This window comes from Schistocerca serialis, chromosome 4 (assembly GCF_023864345.2).
Source record: "Schistocerca serialis cubense isolate TAMUIC-IGC-003099 chromosome 4, iqSchSeri2.2, whole genome shotgun sequence".
Classification (NCBI taxonomy): domain Eukaryota; kingdom Metazoa; phylum Arthropoda; class Insecta; order Orthoptera; family Acrididae; genus Schistocerca; species Schistocerca serialis.
The window spans coordinates 606,688,837-606,713,010 of NC_064641.1; the positions used below are offsets into that span (position 1 = coordinate 606,688,837).

The window sequence follows — 24,174 nt, forward strand, 5'->3', positions numbered from 1 at the left end:
GATGTCCACTCCCTCCTCCTCTTACGCATTTATGGACAGCCCTGAAGGATTCATGGTATTAATTCCCTCCAGCACTGCTTCAGGCATTAGTCGAGTCCATGCCACGTCGTATTGCGGCCCTTCTGCGTGCTCGCGGTGGCCCTTTAGCTCTTCAGTGTATATTGCTGATTTTGTTTTCTGTTTTTGAAGCTCCTACAACTATTGTCATTTGTTTCACTTGCATGTACGTTGAAAATATCCAAGAAGGCAAAATTTGCTAATAGGGCAAAACATGAGGTAAAGTGTTTAACTGAAAACTAAAAGCAGCCTACGCAGGACAATGCCTTTCCTCCAGATATTTGTAGCGTCTGTGGTCCCGTATATACCAAAGACCATTGATGAACAGGCTACGGTGTTCGAGGAACATAGAACCAAAGTTAAAATGATGCATTTGATAAGAACACTTATTTTAATCATATTTCAAAGACAATCTTGATCTTAACTGCACTGCGGTTAGGATACATCCTACGTGAAATGCAGCAAAACGCGCAGAAATGTACTGTGAAGTTACGTAGCTTAAAGAGGAGATATGAGACCAGTATAAACATAAAACTGAATTGAATCGTGATTTATACTTAACTTATACGGCACTAGGTATGTCTTACAGACACACACAATTTAACATAGTTTACAGACGGGCTCAACATTTTGTAGGTAGGTTGGAACTTAAATAGTGGCAACACTGCTGTGGAGGCACTATGCAATTGAATCTTCAATTGTCGATGATAGCACACGTTGCTGACTCCGAGCAAATGGACTCGCCCGTCCCAGGTCACCGGCGTGCGCACAATCGAGTGAAACACAGTCCCTTGCGAGCGAGCAGTCTAACGTAACGGTGTCGCTATGTTTTCGAAACAGGAACAACACAGTTGGATCAAGATTGAATGTGCCAGAGACCATTCAGCATGACAGCGTCATCAAGGTCTTCAAGAGGCGTGCGGGGATCGGCATTGCCGTACGGAACAGTGGCACGTTGGGTAAAAGCCTTCAACTAAGGTCAGCAAGCTGTTGCAGACATGCATCGGGTAGGTCGTCCTTGCGTCTCTGAAGAAAAAGTGCATACCGTTCGTTTTTGGAGCCTTGCGAAAGAAGCGCCGACACTTTCTCGCGCATCACGCCCATCATTTTGAACGATAATGGGCGGGCGCATACAGTGCAAGCTGTGGCTGCTCTGTTCGGTCGATGGGACTGGGAAGTACTGTACGATCCATCATACTCCCCAGACTTAAGTCTTGTTGACTTTGATTTGATTCCGAAGACGAAGGAACCACTTCGTGGCATTCGCTTCAGGACCGTTCCAGAGATTCGACAGGCATTAGACCGCTCCATTCGCACCATCAACAGAACAGGCTCTGCTAACGGTATATATGCCTTCCACATCACTGGCAACGGGTTCTACACAATGCTGGTGACTACTTTGAAGGACAGTAACAGATGCAAACGTGTAACTCTTTTGTATCGATTGTGAATAAATAGTTGCTACTATTTAAGTTCGAACCCTCGTACTTCTAGTAAGTGAGGACATCAGATCCAGGCACAAGAGGAAGTTAGATGGTCTCCGTACCACCAAACGTGTACACATTAGTGATATTAAGGACTAGAGTAATAATATTTCCAACTATACAGTCTTGAGAGGAGTAGGGAGCCTACCAAATATCGTTTTTACTAATCTGAGCAAACATACCTAACGAAGGTCAGAGAGAAAAAATTTGCAGGGAGTTTGAGAGCAAACGAAGACCAAGATACGCTGCACTTCCATACTATGGCAAAACATTTCATAGAATATCTCCATTTTCCTTAGGACGGGTGTTCACATCAGTTTTCGAAACAGCAGTTCTTTAGGCAAGACAATCCGGCTCGTCACATAGAGATGTAACCCGTTTCCCCAGTCGGTGATTTACAAAATCGACTGTGGCACTTGTGACTATTTCCGCATCAGACAGACGGGGATATCATTTAACACGAGATTCAGGGAACACATTCTTCCTAGCGATAGCTGCACTTCATCATTCAAGTCCCACTTGCATAGTAAGAGTCAAGTCACTTAAAATACTGACGATGCTCTCCACATATTACACAACGTGGTAAATGATGCCAAATGAATACGTTAGAAGAGGTCAAGATTAAGAACCAATTTAACAGACAAGCAAAAAAGATTTTAAACTAACACTCCTAGTAGAAAAATAGACTGTTTCATACAATTTTATACGATTTTGAATCCTTTTTTTCGCTTGTGCTTGCAAAGGATCGTTCTAGCTGTAAAAGTGCATAAGATGCACTTTTTAAAATGCACTTTCCTGTCCTTACGATGCAATTATTACCCATTATAATGGACTTACGTATGATGTTCATATAATTTAGACTAGTTTACACTACTGGCCATTAAAATTGCTACACCACGAAGATGACGTGCTAGAGACGCGAAATTTTACCGACAGGAAGAAGATGCTGTGATATGCAAATGATTAGCTTTTAAGGGCATTCACCCAACTTTGGCGCCAGTGGCGACACCTACAACATACTGACATGAGGAAAGTTTCCAACCGATTTCTCATACACAAACAGTAGTTGACCGGCGTTGCCTGGTGAAACGTTGTTGTGATGCCTCGTGTAAGGAGGAGAAATGCGTACCATCACGATTCCGACTTTGATAAACGTCGGATTGTAGCCTATCGCGATTGCGGTTTATCGTATCGCGACGTTGCTGCTCGCGTTGGTCGAGATCTAATAGCTGTTAGCAGAATATGGAATCGCTCGGTTCAGGAGGGTAATACGGAACACCGTGCTGGATCCCAACGGCCTCGTATCACTTACAGTCGAGATGACAGGCATCTTATCCGCATGGCTGTAATGGATCGTGCTGCCACATCTCGATCCCTGAGTCAGCAGATGGGGACGTTTGCAAGACAACAACCATCTGCACGAATAGTTCGACGACGTTTGCAGCAGCATGGACTATCAGCTCGGAGACCATGGCTGCGGTTACCCTTGACGCTGCATCACAGGCAGGAGCGCCTGCGATGGTGTACTCAACGACGAACCTGGGTGCACGAACGGCAAAATATAATTTTTTCGGATGAATCCAGGTTCTGTTTATAGCATCATGATGGTCGCATCCGTGTTTGGCGACATCGCGATGAACGCACATTGGAAGCGTGTATTCGTCATCGCCATATTGGCATATCACCCGGCGTGATGGTGTAAGTTGCCATTGGTTACACGCCTCGGTCACCTCTTGTTCGCATTGACGGCACTTTGAACAGTGGACGTTACATTTCAGATGTGTACGACCGTGGCTCTACCCTTCATTAGATCCCTGTGAAACCCTACATTTCAGCAGGATAATGCCCGACCGCATGTTGCAGGTGCTGTACGGGCCTTTCTGGATACAGAAAATGTTCGACTGCTGTCCTGAGCAGCACATTCTCCAGATCTCTCACGAACTGAAAACGTCTGGTCAATGGTGGCCGAGCAACTGGCTCGTCACAATACGCCAATGACTACTCTTGATGAACTGTGGTATCGTGTTGAAGCTGCATGGGCAGCTGTATCTGTACACACCATCCATGACTGAATGCCCAGGCGTGTCAAGGCCGTTAGTACGGCCAGAGGTGGTTATTCTGGGTACTGATTTCTCAGGATCTATGCACCCAAATTGCGTGCAAATGTAATCACGTATCAGTTCTAGTATAATATATTTTATCCTCGCGTCTACCGAATACAAATTAGTATCTAACGTTAAATCGATTCACCTCAAAGAAAAAGACATCTCAACTTAATGTTAGTCCATACGGAGTTTAAGTGGCTACAGTAGATGCTGGCTTCGGTGAACGTGTTATTAAACTGCGCACGCCAGCGTAACAGCTTGCCCACCGTAGGAAGGTGTTATGAAACACGCCAGGGAACCGGTAGAATGCTAAAGGCAGAATGTGTTCAGATATCTCACGGTCAGTCTGCGTGAGGTAGCCATGTCGTACAGTCGCTGCCCGCTGGTCTTCTGCCTCGCAGTTCTGTTTTCCAGAGTCTGTTTCTGTCAAACCACAAACGAAGACCCACTTGAGTTGCCTCCTTCATATAGCCATTAATGTGCCACAACGTTGCAGAGATGGCTGGACCCTAGTCAATGATGTATGTTCACCGGTGATCAACTTAATTGGTAAGTGAGGGTACTACAATACGATGTCATAGTTACGATTTCCGTGAGAGGTGTCAAAGCTATTTGCTGTCCGCTTACCAGCTACCTCACACGTTTTAGTGTAACTACTGCGTCCTGTGTCGTCAACGATTTACGTTATATATTCATATTTAAACTTTTGCCTGCCAATATTTCCAGCCACTATCTCTTGAAATAAAGCTTTTAGCAATTCCTCAATTTTACTACCGAACTGAAATTTCCATGAGTAGGAATGCTGTTCTCTTCTGGAGTCTCTGTTTTTATTTTGCTTTCGTACTACAGGACATTTTGCTGGCTTCTGTTTCTAGGCCTTTCGCCAGTCATGAATATCTCAGCAAACGGAGACGTCGGATGGTCTTCACAGATATCAGAATCCATCTGTTCTTGGTCGCTTCTTGTGTCTACGCTGCAGACGTATTCGCCTCTGCAGGCTGTCTACTTTCGCTTTTCCATTCTTTTCATGCTTGTTTGATATCACTGTCTTTCATCGTGGTTGTTTTGTGTTTGGGACGGACATTGTTCTGTCTGTACACAAGCATTGCTATCCTGGTTTTGCTTATGGAGAGTTCGTTCTCGAGGGTCTGTTTGTTTTATTCGGGTAACTAGCTGCGGTGTCAAATTGGCCCATGCTCCTTTTAGGTCAAAAATTGCCTTCGGTTTGGTCCGTGTGACGTCCTGCGCTGTTGCAACGACTGCTTTTAGTGCAGTATCTGAAACTTTCGTTTCAAGATCTGCTTTCGGACTCTCTTTCCGGATGAACTGTTCTAAAGTGGGTAAGTCTTCGCCCATTCTGCTTCTATTACGTGTTTGAAGTCTTTTGTTTTTAGCGGCTGCACATGATGAATAGGTAATGACTTTTCCCTTCCGGTTTGAGGATAACGGAGGGTAAACTGCAGCTGGTACTTTTAGCACCTTTTGTAGTGCCAGGCTAGAGGTAGACCTTTCCATATCTCTCACTCGGTTCTCCATCACAAGCTAAGCTAAATTCACTTTCTGTAGTGTCCTAACGAATTTTTTAAAACGAAAACTCGTCTTGGGCACGTTGTTCTTGATGGCCGCTTTCATTAGATGTAAAAGATAGTCACGCTAGATACACAAAATTTGTTGTAAAATATCTTTATGTAACAAAAATAAAACGAAATATATTCGTAATTTTTGTCTAAATCAACTTAAAGTTGCAAGTGCTTGAAAAATGTACGTAATACCATGAATAAATAATGAGTTTTACAGAAATACGGCCAAGTCAAAAAGTTTTAAGACAAAATTATATTCTATACAAGTGAGAGAAAATACTGACTTAGAATTAGTATGCTACTATAGCCTAATACAGGTCTACACTTTTATAACATTATCTAGAGGTAGAGAGCACAGTCCGTGTAAGTAAAAGCGCAACTTCTAGATACCTACAGACGATCATTGTCTATTGACTTAGCACTGCAATCTGCACAGACATAGGGAACTGTAACAACACATTTTTCCCAAACTGGTTGTCACACGTAGCACATTGTTATGCTTTTTACTGTTGTTCGCGAGATTTTCGCACTTTGCAGCAGTGACGGCTTACACCTATGTCTGATGGTTCAACGTGAGTAGCTAGAGCTTCGACTATGTTTTCTGTACAACCTGTGGCGCGATCCTCCACTACCACTAAAAGGAATTCTCGTTTTCTTATTTGGATGTTTGCTACTTCTCGCTAGATTGTCAAAGCATTGATATCTGCTAATTGTAGAATATTTTAAACAGTGTGAACAGACCACCTGCTTCGACCAACTTGCACTGCGTACTCCTAGATCATCTGGTCAACAACTTCTACTCCGTATTTATTTTCATTGTAACATTTGTCTCTGTGTCATGATTCGATTTTGTGTCCGTTCCAATTTGTACATACAGGGAACTGAATTATTACATTATTTTCTGGTCATCACTGATACACTGTGAGGTTCATATCATCATTTCTGAAACCTACAATCTTCCGTGGGTCCTCGTGATCTTTCCTCGTGCTCAGAAGTTCTTCCTTTCTAAATTTGTTTGTTGCAAGCTTGTTCGGTCTCGGCCGGCCAGTGTGGACGAGCCGTTCTAGACGCTTCAGTCTTGAACCGCGTGACCGCTACGGCCGCAGGTTCGAATCCTGCCTCGAGCATGGATGTATATGATGTCCTCAGGTTTAAGTAGTTCTAAGTTCTAGGTTACTGATCACCTCAGATGTTAAGACACATAGTGCTCAGAGCCATTTGAACCATTTTTTGTTCGGTCTCTTTTCATATGTCGTGTTGGTAACAGTGAGGTGTCGAAGCTGTTCACGTAAAACTTCTTCCTGTATTTTGGTATGGACCTCCAAGTATCTTCACAAGATTTTCACAATGAGAACGGGTTTCAGCTTTATGAACATACGGAAAAGTATTTAGTATGTGTTTGGAATCTTTATCGACAGCGACCCAGTGTTTCTGCTCACACTTTTTATATTCTGAAGCTATGAGATAAGGCACCCGACAGCTAAACTTGGACAGGAACAACTGCTGATCTGTAGAAGTGTAAGGACCACAAATGTACATGTTGTGACATTTACTATGAATCTCTCCAATATGTCTGACATGAGAACAAACTTGTCGCTGCAAACCACACCTGATGAACGTCATGATTTCCCTGATGCGATTGCGTAACGTCATAAAGTTGTAAAATTGTATTCACCACTTCTGTTACACAAAGTCGCTGCGGCAACCATAAGAAACAGAACAGCGTGGAATGCGTCAAGTTGTCCTAACGGTAATGACCGTTCCACACTTCCCAACACCCTATGTGTTCTCTTAGTATATTTTTTACTATGTTTGGAAGTAGTTTCGTCAGTTAGGGAATGCCAAACATTCGAAGGAAAATCACTGACGACATAGCTTTTAGTGCAAGCCTTCCAATACTTTCAGTATTAGTAGGAACTACTTACGATTTTGTTCCATCATGAACTACATCCTCTGTACCGAGAGTCAAAATTAGTGATCGGGAAAAGGTACAATTAAAGAATTCTGTAGCCTTGGAAGCAAAATAGCCCATGACGGACGAATCGAGGATGACATGAAAAACAGATTAGTACAGGAAAGGAGAGCATGTCTGGCTAAGAGAGCTGTAGGGAAGACGTTTCTGAGAAGGTACCTTTGGACCATAGCATTGTGTGGCAGTGGGACATGGAGTGTGGGGAGACCGGAAGAGAAGGTAATTCAACAATTTGAGATGTGTTGCTACGAAAGAATATTGAAAATTAGGTGGACTGATAAGGTACGGAATGAGGAGGTTCTCAAGAGAATTGGTGAAGAAAGGAATATCTGGAAAACACTGAAAATAAGGATCGACAGGATGATAGGACATGTGTTAAGTCATCAGGGAATAACTTCCATTGTACTACAGGGAGCTGTAGAGGGCGAAAATTATAGGTAAAGACAGATATTGGAATAAATCCAGCAAATAAATTAGCATCTGGTGTGCAAGTCTTACTCTGAGGTGAAGAGGACTTCGTGGCTGACCGCATCAAACCAGTCAGAAGACTGAAAAAAAAATCTGAAAATTTAAAAAACACTCTTCTTCAGGCCTTCAAAACATTTGTACATTATACACACGTTTGTCGGCAGTACAACCATTTAAGAAGCACGTGAGCAGCAACAAACGTACTAAGTCACAACGGAACACGTTTTAAAATAAAAAATGTTTTAAGACCAGCAGACGACTGTTACAACTGTCAAAACCAGTTGTAAATGATAAAGAAAAAGTAATGCATTGTTGGATACTGAAAGTCTTTCCGAAGTAAAACATAAGTATGTCCTTCTATGTGCCCAATGGGAGGAAATTCAGTTACAGTTGTATCAGTTTTCATCATCAGAACCAGCGTTCTGGGTCATTATTCGAATTACATTTGTTTTAAGGAAGATCTGGTACCATCGTTTGGTAGTGCTAGCCATACGCTAACAATTGTTACTATTGTATAGATAGCCTAAGATCTATGGAAGATATTGATTTTTGATCAGAAAACGAAGCTTTACATCATTTATCGTTACTACGTAAGATATCTCTCAAACTACGGAGTGGGTCTTTAAAAGTGCTTCCTCGCCCCGTGTAATTTTATTCGTTTTGGTTTTATTCTTGCGGCGGCTATAAAATAAATTGCGGCCAGCTCCAGGTACCGCCCTAACGGCCTTCTAGCCGCGCGCGGCCTTCAAACGGTCGTTCACCTGGAGAACTCCAGCTACAGGAGCTTAGAAGGCTACGTGAAGAGTTCGTCCGTGGCCTTTTCGACTCTTTTGTAGGTGCCACTCAGGTATCGTGGCACTTCCGACCAACGTGTTACTGCCGAGCATAGGAACCCCCGCCCCCACTTCCGAATCCTCCCCCTCCCACTTCCTGACCCCCCCCCCCCATACACACACACAAACACACACACACACCGGCAGAGAGGTGCCATTGCGGTGTTTGTTTTACTCGTCGCAGCTATTTGAGCTGTGTTCTTAGCTTTCTGCCTAAATCGCGAAAAATTGGGGGAGCTAAAGCCAAATATATGTGAAAAACCAAAATAAAAAATGTACTCAATCACGATATATTCGGAAAGAAACAGCAGTTATTTGCGAAAAGCCAGACTACAAATGTCACTGCTACCCGTTTCACTCAGAGCAGTGCAAAACGGTCGCCAAAGCGACTGCTAGCACCAAACACTTTTACGCCACGATATTTCCGACCAGTTCCTGCCCCAATGTTGCGGCTTCCTTTGACGATCGGAAAAGCTGAGGCTAAAATACTTGTAGGCGCAAACACCATGTTGACGTCGCGGGTAGCAAAGTTCATACTCAGAAAGTCCACGACGCCCTCCTGTTTACATGTAGCCTTCCCTTTAACTGTGGTTACATGGTGGACGAGACGTACTGCTGGTAACAGCGCCTCAGTTGTCGTCTGCTCAAATCTGGCAGCTCATACGGGCCGCCCTCTCATGATCTCTACACACGTGACATGTGTCTCAAACAACACTTCGCTTTCAGCAAGATCTGCGTACGCGTCTGTCTGCATTTGTCATCTTACAATTCGAACTTCTTCGCAAATTAATTTATGGTTTATTTAGAATTAATTTACAGGTTAGTAACCCACCTCCTAGGTGCGATTCATTCTAGGGAGAATGTAATTCTGACATAGTGCAACCAAGTTAGCCTTCTTAACATATGGACACTTTGTCTGCTTCTGCGGTTGAACGCCAACTACGATTTTGTCGCCGTCAGAAGACTAATCTAGAAAATATACCCAGTATCTAGAAATAGCTTCGTCAAACTGGTCCAGTTGCAACACAGTGGCATGTCTCTTATTACACTTCAGAAATGGAAATAGTCTTAAACACGGTCTGCTCCAAGGTGAATTACTTGCATAATTTTCATTTAACATCTGCACAGTAGACCGTCGTAGACATTGTTATTAGAAGATGACTGCAGTATTAGCAATTGAGACAAACGGAAGATAACATGCGAGAAGCGCTAACGGCTAAAGCGAAATCTAGGGCTGAGCCATGTTTGCATTTTCCACTCAGTCAACTAAGGATCCACAAGAAAACTGACAGTAAGGTGGTATAAGTCCTGATTTTAACAGACTCGTGCCTTGTGCAGCACTGTAATACTCAAAGAAACAGAAAAGAACATAAATCGACAAACAAATGCGCATAACAGCATAACAGCTTTTGCTGTCTAGCTGTGTGCGCAATTTGGCCCATACCAAGAAGTGATCTTTACACTACATCGACTTTAAAAATAGTTAAAAGATGTCATCACTTACAGACGAATTTGAAATTCTTGGCGACAGCAAACCTTTAAGTATCCGACGTAAAGTTGTCAGAACGGACATTCTTATAGGACGATTAGTGTTATCTTATCTAAACCATTCTTCCTGCTTACTAGCGAATTTAGTACTCTAGGAGATTTATCTGATTGAAGGAGTCTCACAACAACAACACCGAGGCACAAATGTTGTATGGAGAGAAACAAAAAATAAAAATTTGTTACTCCAGAAGGTATTCTATCTCTAGCGTCGCTAAGAGTCATAGATCTTTTGGAATGCATTATGCATGCTGCACATTCCTGTTGCCTGATGCCAGACAATAATGTATTCTAGCACTCCATGAAAGAACGCACTGTATTGCTTTGATTTTCCATTTCTTTTAGAAATTAAATCTCCTAGCCATTGTAATGTAAGACAGTCAGCCATCCACTTGTCTCATAAGTGATGGAATGTAGTCATCAGTTTGAAAGAAAATATAGAAGACTTCACCACTGTACTCGAGGGCGCTGTATTCCTGGTAGACATATATTCCCACAGGAAAGGCGTTAAAAGTGTTACAGCTCCTCATTCGCTGATAAAAATGTAAATTTTCATTTCGAAACCTTGATAATTTCTGATCGCCTTAAATATGTTGAGTGCATCACAGCCTGATGCCATGCTTTTCATTTATTAAACCAGCTAACAGTTTGCGCTCACCCTGGCAGGTACGAGCTCTCTGTCTGAAAGAACGACTTACTCGTATTTATCATTTGCGAATGCCGATTCCAAAAACACTTGTTCTTTACAGTCATCATATTTTCCAGAACTTTGTAGAAAAACAGACGTTCCTGGAGTTCGGCCACATGCAATGTTTATCAGCTTTTCAGCCCCTCTGTAAAAAGACTTGCCCTGTCGTATGTGGAACGGGTAGAACCAAGAGGACGAATGCTAAACATAACGTCTCTTGTGACCTTCACAACGCTCCACTTTGTTGCCTTTATGTGTGTGAAACGGTACAGTAGTTTCCGCTCTATAAGCAGCAGGTTTCGCTGCTCGCTCGCACGGGGAAATACAAACAGAGGCGGCTCCACCGCCAATTTTATTGCACGACGCGGCCGGCCGCGGGTGCAACAGAACCCATGTGGACGGGTGGAAAGAAATGTGTCAGGCTTCATAATACGTATTTACATGTGTCGTGTATTATGCATTTCTTGTACGTGAATGTGAATGTGCACATGAACTTTCCTAATCCTCCTCACACCTTTCCGTAAAGCGTAGCCAAATCTTAGTTGGGAAGTAGTTCTGTAGTATAGTAGTGCCAACCTCACTCCTGGGTAGGGGATCAGAGAGACAGCACAGGGGGTAAAAGTCAAAGATGTTCCAGTGTCACAAGATTTGGGGTGGAGAGGTTGGTCACGGCAAAGAGGTTCGACCATCCCCTCCACCGGGGCCCAGGGAGACCTCTGGGTGTCCGCCATATTCGGGGAGTGTTACAGAAGACGAGTAAGTGAGCAGACGTGCCCTCAGTGCGTCCGTCTCAATGTTCACGCGTGGAAGAGAGGTATTATCTGTACTAATTCTTTTATTTCCAACTTCGGATTGTGTAAGGAAGTGAGTGTTCTCGTTTGATTTCGGAAATTTTCCCCCCTGTCTTAATGTATCTGGTCCCCAGTTTGACCGTTATCCTCCTCACATAGTGGATGTTCTATGTAAAATATTGAGAGACTTGGTGGTGTACATTGTGCTTAAGAAAACGCTAAATGCGGAAGGATGTAAACGTATTTTATAACACGGTATACGCACAAAGGAATAGTTACGAGACAATGGTTATTTCTATCAGCATGATAGTGTACTGTGTCATAAAGCAGCGTCTGTGAGGCAATGGTTTATAGACAATAAAATTCCTGAAATGGAATACCCTGTCCAGAGCTCCGACTTCCGCCCTAAACTCCAGTGTCCACTATCACCTCTGGTTTCGCTTCGTGAGGGAGAATGGGCTGCCATTCCTCCATAGGAAGACACCACACTGAAAGTGTGAGCAGCAGAGTTCGAGCCATCGTAAAGGCGATGGGCAGACATACCCCATTTTAATGTCCCTAATAGGTGTCCGGGTGCTTTTGATAAGATAGTGTATATGTTATAAAAATCACATCAAATGAATTCGCAAATGCAAATAAGGACTACCATCACCTGTAGAATGGAATGACGACAACGAAAATTTGTGCTAGACCGGGACAGACACTGCAATATCGTATTTATCTGTCATTACCGGACAAGCGTCATACAAGTACAACGTATGACCTGTATGGGGAATATACATAATGGCTGTACGAGTACAGGTCGTAGACGCATGGTTGACGACATATGGGCGTTTGGGTCTGAACGTGAGTCGTGCACGGATAGCCAAATGGTAAGGAGACCTCTCACGACAAGCGGGAAATCTGGGTTCGAGTCCCGGTCCGGAACAAATTTTCGTTCTCGTTATTCCATTCTACAGCTGATGGTAGTCTTTATTCGCCATTGTGAAATCATTTGATATGTTTCTCAGCGGCTGTGGTCGCTGCAGTGACTGTTCCTTTCGACATGTATGCATGTCCAAGGGAACTTTGCACTGTAATCACAACAATACAGGCACTGCAATATCTATTATCAAAACGTTTCTGTTTTTCCGCTGAAATCTGAGAAACCATTCGCAATGGCAGACTACCAGTCTAACATGACATAAAAAAAATTCACGTGTTCATCTCTAAAGGCGTCAGGGAGCTCTATACTTGAATTCGTATTTCTTATTAACTGTGGATGGTGCTGGAAGAACTTGATAAGATTAAAAAGAAAACAAAGAAAGCTCTACATAAACTTTGAAGCAAGGAATGTTGTGGATGATTCTAGAATTAAAAAGGGAGGAAAGAACGCTCTGTGGAGCCTTTGGGGCAAGGCGCGTTTTTTTACACACCCACACCCACCTACCAACCTATAAAACACCCCCCTTCCCCCCCCCCCCCCCAACACACACACACACACACACACACACACAAACATGTAGTCTTACATTTATGTACCCTTTATTGCATCTGGATAATGTCATACCTGCAAGAACTTTTCTCCATAAGTTGCTCGCCGATGTGAAATCTTATTTATTCAAGCAGCCTCTCAAATGGTATCACGTGACGCACGTGTTATATTTTAAATCCATCCACACGGAAAAATTCGAAAGTGAAAAGCGCGAGATTGCAGCGCTACATATTTAATATTACTTACATTTTTGTTACTAATTGCAGGTCTGTGTTTTTGACCTGCGAGAACTCGTAGTTCGTTGATTCTAGACAGTGATGTAGAAACTACTGTGAGTTGGTTAGCCATCTGCAAAAATATTACTCAGTTTAGTTGGAAGGGAATGCAAAGGCCCTGTGTAAACACCAGTCAGTTTCTGAAACTTTGCACGCTCTGCCTTGACAACAAATTATGAAGGGGACTGATATACTCTAACAGTCTAGGCAATGACGCCCGCAGTTCCTATCCCATCTCCAGGAAGTACTACTTTTAGGAACCAGTGGGAAGTGTATTCCACTGTGTTACAAGTGTACCTAATATCATGCTTCTGGCCCTGGGTCTGAAGTTATTGTATTTTTGACTTCATACTCCTTGATGAAGTTAGTGAGTGCACTGAAATACACACGTTACATACGAACAGCCCCCAAAATACCGTTCATATATATCTCATGTTATCACAGTCACACCATATCTACTCTGTAAGTTCAACCTAATCAAGTTATTGGTATGAAAATAGCGGGTATAGGAAGAGTGATATTTCTTCTCGAATGTGAAAACGAACCCACGTACTAGTACTCCCCATGATATAAATTTCCTGATTTACAGTGTCCTCATTTGCTGTTGACAACGGATACCGTTTTGTAAAAACTTTTTAATGTTGTTTCTCAGTCAATAAACTGTCAACACATAGTAGTATATAAAACCTTAGCAGAAATACTTCCAGATAGTATTTCAGCGCTTAAAACAGTTCATACTCTGCCATTCTGTTAATCCTTTTATTTGTAGTTGCACTTCTGCAGTTTCGTTGACCACCTCCCCAGTCGTAAACTATCTTCTAAACCTAGTAAAGTAAAATTACCAGCAAATTTAAATTTATTATACGCATATTCTACAGATATACTACAGATTTCTGCCATTTCATATAACGCAGTTCTCCTAATACAACAAGAATCATAGAAACGAGCGTAACTGCAATTGGAATCATTATAAGCGTATTGAGACTTGAAGACATAGTCTAAATTTTGTTACTAATCATCCAACAGATAATGATGTTGAACTGCTGCCGTTTAATTCAAGGTGCATGACGTTGGTAAACCACAAAGGAGACATACGTACTACGCATTATGTAACTGAAAAAGAAATTCTGCCACGAAGATCCGAGCTACTCTGAAAACAGATCTCTGGAATAATTAATAATGGATCAGAATATCAAAAAACTGAAAGATGATTTTATTTAACGTAAATCTGTATTGATGATTACCCAATAAAATTATGTTTTTGACTATATTATAAAAGTTCCAAGCAATGTCATCAGCGGTGGATTCCTCCTGTCTCATAAAAAAATTAATAATGAAGATGTAACGGCGGAACAACCACAACTGTCCTTTATACATCACTAGCGTTCAACATAGTCACCACGCATTTATAAACATATGCGCCATCATTGAACCCAGGCATCGAAACCAGTAGGCAAAAATTCCTGGTTTTTCTTCTTGACTCATGATTTTAAAAACCCAGCTTTCACCGTTGGGATGGCGGTTATCACTGAAACAACCAGTTTTCAGTTACGCCGTTTCTCATTCTTAAAACCGCTCAGTATAACCAGTTTCCGAAATAAACGATTGTCGGGTTTTATTGCTAATAACAGTAGACTTCGAACAAATGTTGCAACATCTAATGAAGGTGAAGGAGTAGATACTCACGATCGATATGACTTTGAGGCTGTGGCAGAAATTGGTCTCATTGATTCCAGCAAAGATTGCGAAGCTGGAGAAGAGCGAGGCGACCGCGAGAGCGAAAGCGTTGATGACTTACCTGCATCGCCATTTTTGGATGGTATCAATGTTTAACCCTGAAGTAACCAAAAAATTATGCGTTCATTTATTACCCGAGGTTCATAGTGCGCCAATAAAATTATATCGGTCAAATTTACCTTCTTTTTCAAGGAACATAGTGTATTTTTCTGCTTATAAAATGCCCCAATTTCGAGGTGCCTCCTTTCGTTTTTAATTTTTTCAACCAAATGGAGCATTTTGCTTCATTGCTACCGCATTTTGTAAAATCCTGCAGAATTAGAGATGGTGCCGGTCTGCAATCCAATCGATTTCTGAGGGCGGCAACAAGTAACAACAGTATGGACCTGGTGGGGGCAGGTATTATACTGTGTATTGCACGTGTGAGCGCATCATCTAATTCGCGACGCCACACGGCAACACGTACATTATTGTCTCAGTAATACCGTTCCGTTAATCTTATGCCATGTGTTTGCTGCTAGTTTCTAACTGCAGTCGCAGTTTTTAAAATAGAACGTGTCACTTGTACCAATTTGTATAATAATCCAATACTTCAATGCAACTAAATTTCTATGAAAAAACATTACTCGCTTTTAAAAAAAAGTTTTATTTAAAAACTAAGATTTTAGCACTATAGTTATGATAAGTTAATATGCAAGTTTTTCTACGCAATCATTAGTAAAGCACGAAAAGAACCTGGTATAACCGGGACCAACCAAATACCGAAAATACCGGTCGTTCAGAACAAAAATACCGGTGTTGGTTTTAACAGGTCGGTTTCCCCATCCCCACTTTGCTGTTGATTGTGACCTCTAACGCGCCTGTCTCCTCGAATCACTTTACCAGAGTGTTCTCCATCGGAATCTGTGAGACATGTTGGCGACCTGCCGCTGCGCGGTTTATCCGTGACCTACGTTCCCAAAAGGCCTTATCCTACGCAGCACACTGCTGGTGTCCATGAATGCATCCCACATACTTCCTTCATGGATGAGATGAAAACAGCTTTAGAAGCATTGGTCCACAAGTACAACCCCGAGCTTTTCCAAAATGGCTCTGATGCCTGGGTTCAACGATGGCGAAAATGCGTACAAATGTGTGGTGGGTACGATGAACGGCAGTTTTTAATAGAGGAGAGATATTACTGTTTGATCCACCGTCGTACACATTTTAAAGAAAAAATTAACTGCTTCTGGAGCAAGACATGAACTTAAGGCTATCTATCGTTGTGGCACAACACAATGGTCCCGCCACTGTTGTCTTCATCGTAAATGGAAAGGAATTTCTCCATACACCTGCGTAACACGCATTTTTTAAAACGAGTTTCGAAGTATTACAGATCAATTTTCTATGAAACGTATTGTAAGTGAAAAGAACAGTTTCAATTATCATGTTAAAACCAGAAGAATGGTAACAAATGAATACCAAACCACTGAGGTTTACATTCTTAATCAACTAAAATACCGGGTGATTATAATTAAACTTTCCCTCTTTAACACATTATAACACGGAAACTAATAACCGTACGAGTACCAAACTTGATAACATTAATGTCAAGGACAAGGGGAAGAGAAATAATGCAGAATCAATTCAATTGAAACAATTTAATTGTGCTGCTACTGTACATTATAGCATTACTTACCGGTACCATCACTGCTACAAAAGGGTTTCAACATGGCGCCCATCAGTGCCCAGAAGCGTCTGAAAGCGCCGAATTCCATTCTGCTCAGCAGAAGGAAGCATGTCCGTAGGTATGCTGGCTACTTGTCTTGAAAGGCAGTGCTTCACATCAGCACATGTGTGAATGTTGCCCTGTCCTTCAGGTAGCGCCACAACCAGGAATCACAGGGAGAGAGATCAGATGACCATGCCGGCCAAGCATTTGGAAACGGTCGGCTGGTAATTCGATCGTTTCCAAATCTCTTTCGGAGAAGCAGGCCGAACTTCACGAGCGATGTGCGATGGGGCCCCATCTTGCATGAAAACTGTTGAGTTCAATGAGTCTCTCTCCTGTAGGACGGGTATGACATCCGGGCGAAGCATATAGCAGTAACGCTGGCCAGTCACACTGCAAGTCTTTGCTCCTTGAGTGCCACCCTGTTAGTAAAGAAAAAAGGGGGGGGGCGATGGTGAACGTAACCGTGAAGGCACACCATGCGGTGACCACCGTACAGAGGAACTTCATGCAGAGTGGTTGGAGGTGAAGATCCCCACACTCGGCAATTCTGCTTGGTCACTTCATCCGTCAGAGGAAAGTGAACTTCGTCTCTCCATAGGATGGTCCAGGCCCAGCACTCGCCGACTTCAGTCCTTGCGAGAAAGCGGAGATCGAAGTCAACACGTCGTTGTGCTTCTGGTGGTACAATCTGCTGTACGGTATGGATATTGTACCGATACCATTTGAGAATTGTTCGAAGCACTTTGGGATGTTCAACTGTCGTTACACAGCACATGCACTGCCTTACGATCGAGAATTGCGCGCAGCTTTGTTTGCCATAGCAACAGCGATTCTGTCAACCACCTATGGTGCACAACCGGTCGTTCGCCTCTTCATCATGCTCCGCACAGCAGGCGGAGAAAGAGGACCTTCCATAATCATTACAGCCGGCGATATTCTCGAAGTGCAGCAGCAGCATTACTCTTGTTTTGATAGTAGAGCTTCACCAATAAAGTCCTGCTCCTTTTGTTCATGCTCATGTTGACACGGCCAGCGTGGGGTAACCGCGCGGTCTGGGCATCTTGCAGGTTCCGCGCGGCTCCCCTCGCCGGAGGTTCGAGTCCTCCCTAAATGTCTTGGGTGTGTGTGTCGTCCTTAGCGTTAGTTAGTTTAAATTAGATTAAATAGTGTGTAAGCTTAGGGACCGATGACCTCAGCAGTTTGGTCCCATAAGACCTTACCACAAATTTCCAAAAAAATTTTTCCATGTTGACACTGCGACTGGTCGGGCGAGTGACACTACGAATCACGATGACCGATCACGGCACCTGGTGACCAAAGTTCGAACTGGACGGTGGCGCTGTGACGCATGGAAATCATGCACCCTACACTCTGCACATTAATGCTACCAAGTCTGGTATTCGTTCAGTTATTAGTTTCCGTGTTATAACGCGTCAAATAGGGAAAGTTTAATTATGGCCACCCGGTACTAATTTGTTCTTGAACAAGTACTCTATGCATCCCATGCACGACCACCAGCAACCTTAAAAAACAGTACAAGCACCATAGGTAAAGGACTAAAACAAATTAAATTTTAAACATTCTTACACTGTTCTTTTGTATCGTTTTTAGTCGCACGCAAAATAGGGCTACAATTATACCTCATCGGTCTGCAAAAGAAATTTCCTCTACTTACAAAGATATGGACGATCTGCAGCGTAATAATGATTCTGCAAAATAAAATTTATTTAATGTTAAACAGCCTCGATGAACAAAGATAAACCCAGAACTGGAAAAACTTAAAGTGACTGTTTAGTGAAAGCAGCAGGTAATTATGTTTCAAGACTAAATTTGCAGGCAGTCGGCAGAGTTCTAGAATATTCATACAAAATTGGTATTATGGTCCAAAAAAATTTTCTAATTTATGAATTCTGTCAGCAATAAATGTTCAAATGTTTGTGTTTGTGGGTTATCAGTGCCCATATGAAATCAGTTGAAAGGAATGTAGTTAAAACGGAGAAATGCGAAAAAAGACATAAAAAAAAAAACAATCTGCTACCCCAGTCATTCTCCTCCGATCTCGGTGGTTACGATAGCATGAGTAGTAAAATATTGAAATATAGTTCAGCTGAGCTTTGTTACCTATTATTGTTGCCAGGCCACTTTACAATAAAGGAGTGAAATAGTGCTAATAGTTTATTGGCCCATCTCATTTGTGCGAATAAAAGCATTATAAAAACTTGTAGAATTCATAATCATTTAGTACAAAAATTAATCTCCATACCATATTGTGTCGGCCTGAAACACGGCTGTCGGCTGAACCATTACTTTGACAGACAAGTTTGTGTAGAGAATGAAGATCAAAGGGAATATGTTGCGATATAGTTAAACATTTTCACTGTATGAAAATCGATATTTTCATGCCAAAGATAAAAAAAAAGAGATATAGAAGAGCTTACATTCACACATGTAATTCGCAAGTCACTCACTGTATGGTCCCCTGTGGATGTTTCTTCAATTAAATCTTAGCAACTTTCTGTCCTATACCATTCGTGTATTGATAACTAGACGAATGACTCTCCAAAATTTCTATTAAAGCACCGTTATCTCGCTCATTTTATTCTTAAGATCGCTGCGTGAAATATACGATTGAATCAGGTCAATTGTTGCCTAGTCTTTCTCGAATATCGGTTCTTTAAATTTACCTATTACTCATGCTTTACCACAAATATAAGAAAAATTCAATCCTTTGCAACTGAATGCTTTACTTGTATCTACCAAACGCGTTTCGCTAAATCATGCTAGGCTTCTACAGCGGTGTGACTGTGCGGCCATGGGAACTGTAGAAGACCAGAGCACAGAATAGTATTGGGTTGGGGATGAAGGAAGGAAGGGTCGATGGAGCCACACAGTGCGTATGCGTGTGTGTTTCAATTATTTTATTAATCGTAAACTGTGAATTAGTTTGAATATCATTATTTTTTGTTGCTCTTTTCGTCACTGATCAGCCCTAAATTATATGAGCAACAACACGTGCACTGTACGACAATGCTGATTATAAGCAGTGAAATGTTTAAATGTGATCAACGTATGGGAAGAAATATGTTCTACCTGCATACAGTACAGCCGGAAGAACATGTTTGGTGCACAGAGATAAAACATTCAGCTGCAGAAGATGGAATTTTTTTACGTTGATGCTAAGGCATAATTGAAGTAGGAACTGAAAAAAAAACGAATGAAAATATTAACAATATTACTTATTATTGTTTTAAGGAATTAAATTTCTCTTACAAGCTTTTATATATCATTATTTGATCGCTAGAGTTATTAATATTTTATTTTATTACTAGTTTTTATCATCTTCATATGTCTCAGTGTTGATAAGAAGGTGTAAAAGATGAGAAAAATTTGGGCCAGCGCTAGAAAAATAATACACGTCACTTCTTCTCATGTCCCGATTTGTTCGATGTTTTTATATAATACACTACTGGCCATTAAGATTGATACACCACGAAGATGACGTGCTAGAGACGCGAAATTTAACCGACAGGAAGAAGATGCTGTGATATGCTAATGATTAGCTTTTCAGAGCATTCACACAAGGTTGGCGCCGGTGGCGACAACTACAACGTGCTGACATGAGAAAAGTTTCCAACCGATTTCTCATAAACAAACAGCAGTTGACCGGCGTTGCCTGGTGAAACGTTGTTGTGATGCCTCGTGTAAGGAGGAGAAATGCATGCCATCACGGTCCCGGCTTTGATAAAGGTCGGATTGTAGCCTATCAGGATTGCGGTTTATCATATAGCGACATTGCTGCTCGCGTTGGTCGAGATACAATGCCTGTTAGCAGAATATGGAATCGGTGGGTTCAGGAGGGTAATACGGAACGCCGTGCTGGATCCCAACGGCCTCGTATCACTATCAGTCGAGATGACAGGCATCTTATCCGCATGGCTTTAACGGATCGTGCAGCCACGTCTCGATCCCTGAGTCAACAGATGGGGACGTTTGCAAGACAGCAACCATCTGCACGAACAGTTCGACGACGTTTGCAGAAGCATGGACTATCAGCTCGGAGACCATAGCCGCGGTTACCCTTGACGCTACATCACAGACAGGAGCGCCTGCGATGGTGTACTCAACGATGTACCTGGGTGCACGAATGGCAAAACGTCATTTTTTCGGATGAATCCAGGTTCTGTTTACAGCATCGTGATGGTCGCATCCGTGTTTGGCGACATCGCGGTGAACGCACATTGGAAGCGTGTATTCGTCATCGCCATACTGGGGTATCACCCGGCGTGATGGTATTGGGTGCCATTGGTTACACGTCTCGGTCACCTCTTGTTCACACTGATGGCACTTTGAACAGTGGACCTTACATTTCAGATGTGTTGCGCCCCCTGGCTCTACTCTTCATTCGATCCCTGCGAAACCCTACATTTCAGCAGGATAATGCACGAGTGCATGTTGAAGGTCCTGTACGGGCCTTTCTGGATACAGAAAATATTTGACTGCTGCCCTGGCCAGCACATTCCTCAGATATCTCACCAATTGAAAACGTCTGGTCAATGGTGGCCGAGCAACTGGCTCGTCACAATACGCCAGTCACTACTCTTGATGAACTGTGGTATCGTGTTGAAGCTGCATGGGCAGCTGTACCTGTACATGCCATCCAAGCTCAGTTTGACTCAATGCCCAGGCGTATCAAGGCCGTTATTATGGCCAGAGGTGGTTGTTCAGAGTACTGATTTCTCAGGATCTATGCACTCAAGTTGCGTGAAAATGTAATCAAATGTCAGTTGCAGTATAACATATTTGTCCAATGAATACCCGTTTATCATCTGCATTTCTTCTTGGTGTAGCTATTTTAATGGCCAGTAGTGTACTATTCACAAAGGAACATCTGAAGATGATCGTTACTAACCGATACTGGTAATAAAATAAAATACAGGAAAATATAGCGATTAAAGGAGGATGAAATACCATAAAAACATCAGTACGCTGTACCTTCATTGCCTCCATGTCACACTCCATTTACTGTATCTCTATTCAGAGGAACCCCATTTCGTCCTCTCAGCATTTCCGTCATACTTTCGTTAGAGCTGTACCGACCTGTTAATACCTCTGCTGCATATGTCTGTCATTCGTTCGATGGCTGCTGTAGTTTCAACAGTACGTGATGGTGACTCCAACCGCTAGAGTAGCACCGGTATATGAGTTCGTTTCCCTTCACAGATGTACTGCTCTTTCCTAGAACTATTCCTACAAATCTAAACCTTCCATTCACGTTCCATACTGCTGATTTTCTATGGACGCCACATTTGATACCCTTTCTTAGTATTACTCCTAAATATTTAAACGTGTGTTGCACATGTTTGCCAACGTAGTGTCATTGTTTTTCACGTATTTATGGGCGTTTCTTGCTTTTATCGACATTTAAAGACAGCTTTCACTCACCACACCATATGGAAATTCTCTCCAAGTCATCCTCTACTTTGTCACTGCTATTGAACAACAATGCTTTGCTGTAAAAAACATCACCAGCTAACAATTTGAAAGTGCTGCAGACCTACTCCGCATCCCCCTTTCACAGTTTTATTCCCGCTCGCTTTCTTTGCTTCTCTCTGTCTCTTTCATGCTGTGTTTTTATTCGAACGTTTGACAAGTACTTATTTTATCAGCGTTGTGAGATACGCTTTTCGGCACCGTAGACTGATAGAAATATCGTGTACGCCCTCTGTTCCTGTGTCGTGAAAAGTTTTTGGTTAGCATCATTATGTTGATTGTTGGGGTTTCGCGGGATTTAAGACGGAAATTTGGGATCAGCTCGGCATTTATTCTGTACTCAACAGTTGTGTAAGTGGATTATCCACGTCATTACACACTGTTCTGTAAAAATGAGTAGCGGAATCCTTAGCGTCGGGAGTACTGCAATGCGTTAAATGTCTGTGACTTCTATACTTTCCGCTAAAGAACTTTTATGACGTCTTCTTCTTTTTAAAGACTTATATTTCCACGAATAAATTTAATTATCATTAAGTACAATGAAACTCTGACTATTTTCAACTTGTAATACATGTGACACAGGTAAATTAAAGCTTAAATAATTTTTTGTATCATGAATTATGATCTTCGCATTTTCTAAGCAAATTTCATAGAATATTAAAGTAAAATTGTTAAGTGCATTGAAGAAATATTTTAGAGAGGGTCTGTTGTTGGAGTCGTGCACCAAACACCTATAAGTTGAGAGGACCTGTAGAACCTCCACCTGTTGACAAATCCGTTTGGTTGCTACAGGTCTCGTCTTCCAACCTTTTGTCGTTATTCCTGAAACACATAGATTCATGTTACGAAAACTGTTCGCTTTTCCAGCATTATGCTTAAAATGTAATGGGCAGATAGTATAACAAATGATTTTGTCAATTTCGAGAATTTTACAACAATTGCGGACTTAAGCTGTTGCTGTACTGCAGGAAAGAGCCGGAAGCTTATTAACGATTACATAGTGTATACCTGACAACAGATGCGAATAACTGGAGTTTAGGCTTGTGGTCATTTTTATCCTCATTAAAGCATTCCCGGGTATTTGACCGTGTCATCATGTTCGTCTATTGGACAACGACACTGTAACTAATTAACGACGCACCATGCACCGGGAACGCGTTGTTTATGGAAACAATGTTTTCCGAAGAGTCATTTAAAAATCTTAAGTGTAGGTAGAACTGTTTAACTCTTAAGCATTCATTTCACAGTATCACACCTTTGTTCGTTAAAATAAAGGTGATCATATAGGTTTTATAACAAATTAGTGTCCAGATTGTGTATCTTTTATTGATAGAAACGAAGATGAAAAAACGTCATGATCACATTCAGAATTTTACTAACCAAACATCCGCTGCGATACGTCTTCTTAAATGCAGCGTCCACGAATCACACAGCTGATATTTCGCTGAGCGTAGGCCACATCAGGTAGTTGGTATCCGAGTAGTTGGGTCAAGCACAGTGCTTACTAAATGAACGCTATCCACTGTTATGTTATGCAGAGATGAAATGTGACATTCGGGACATCACATTGGTCTAGGAATTGCTTTCCACGAAAATATGCACCACGAGTACAGATTTTTGCACCACATTATTCCACGGAGTCTTATGGAAACCTAACAAAATAAAATACTTAGATATCGTTTTCAGCTTAATCTCTAGGGAGAGCATATGAACCAGCGTCTGCAGGTCAGCTGAATGAGCACTTTATCTGCATTTGCTTAATTACTGCCATTTATAAACGTTATATCTCTACACTTAACTCATCACAGGCCGCGGGGGATTAGCCGAGCGGTCAAGGGTGCTACAGTCATGAACTGTGCGGCTGGTCCCAGCGGAGGTTCGAGTCCTCCTTCGGGCATGTGTGTGTGTGTTTGTCCTTAGGATAATTTAGGTTAAGTAGTGTGTAAGCTTAGTGACTGATG

At 42.1% G+C, this 24,174-nt stretch overlaps 1 long non-coding RNA gene across 1 annotated transcript in view; it reads left to right on the forward strand.

Moving 5' to 3' along the window:
• Positions 1-4,006: 4,006 nt before the first annotated feature.
• Positions 4,007-24,174, forward strand: part of LOC126474076 (uncharacterized) — a 61,772-nt gene continuing 41,604 nt past the window's right edge. Inside the window, exon 1 of the long non-coding RNA XR_007586570.1 lies at positions 4,007-4,195. This is a non-coding gene — a long non-coding RNA (uncharacterized LOC126474076). The remainder of the gene's footprint in view (positions 4,196-24,174) is intronic.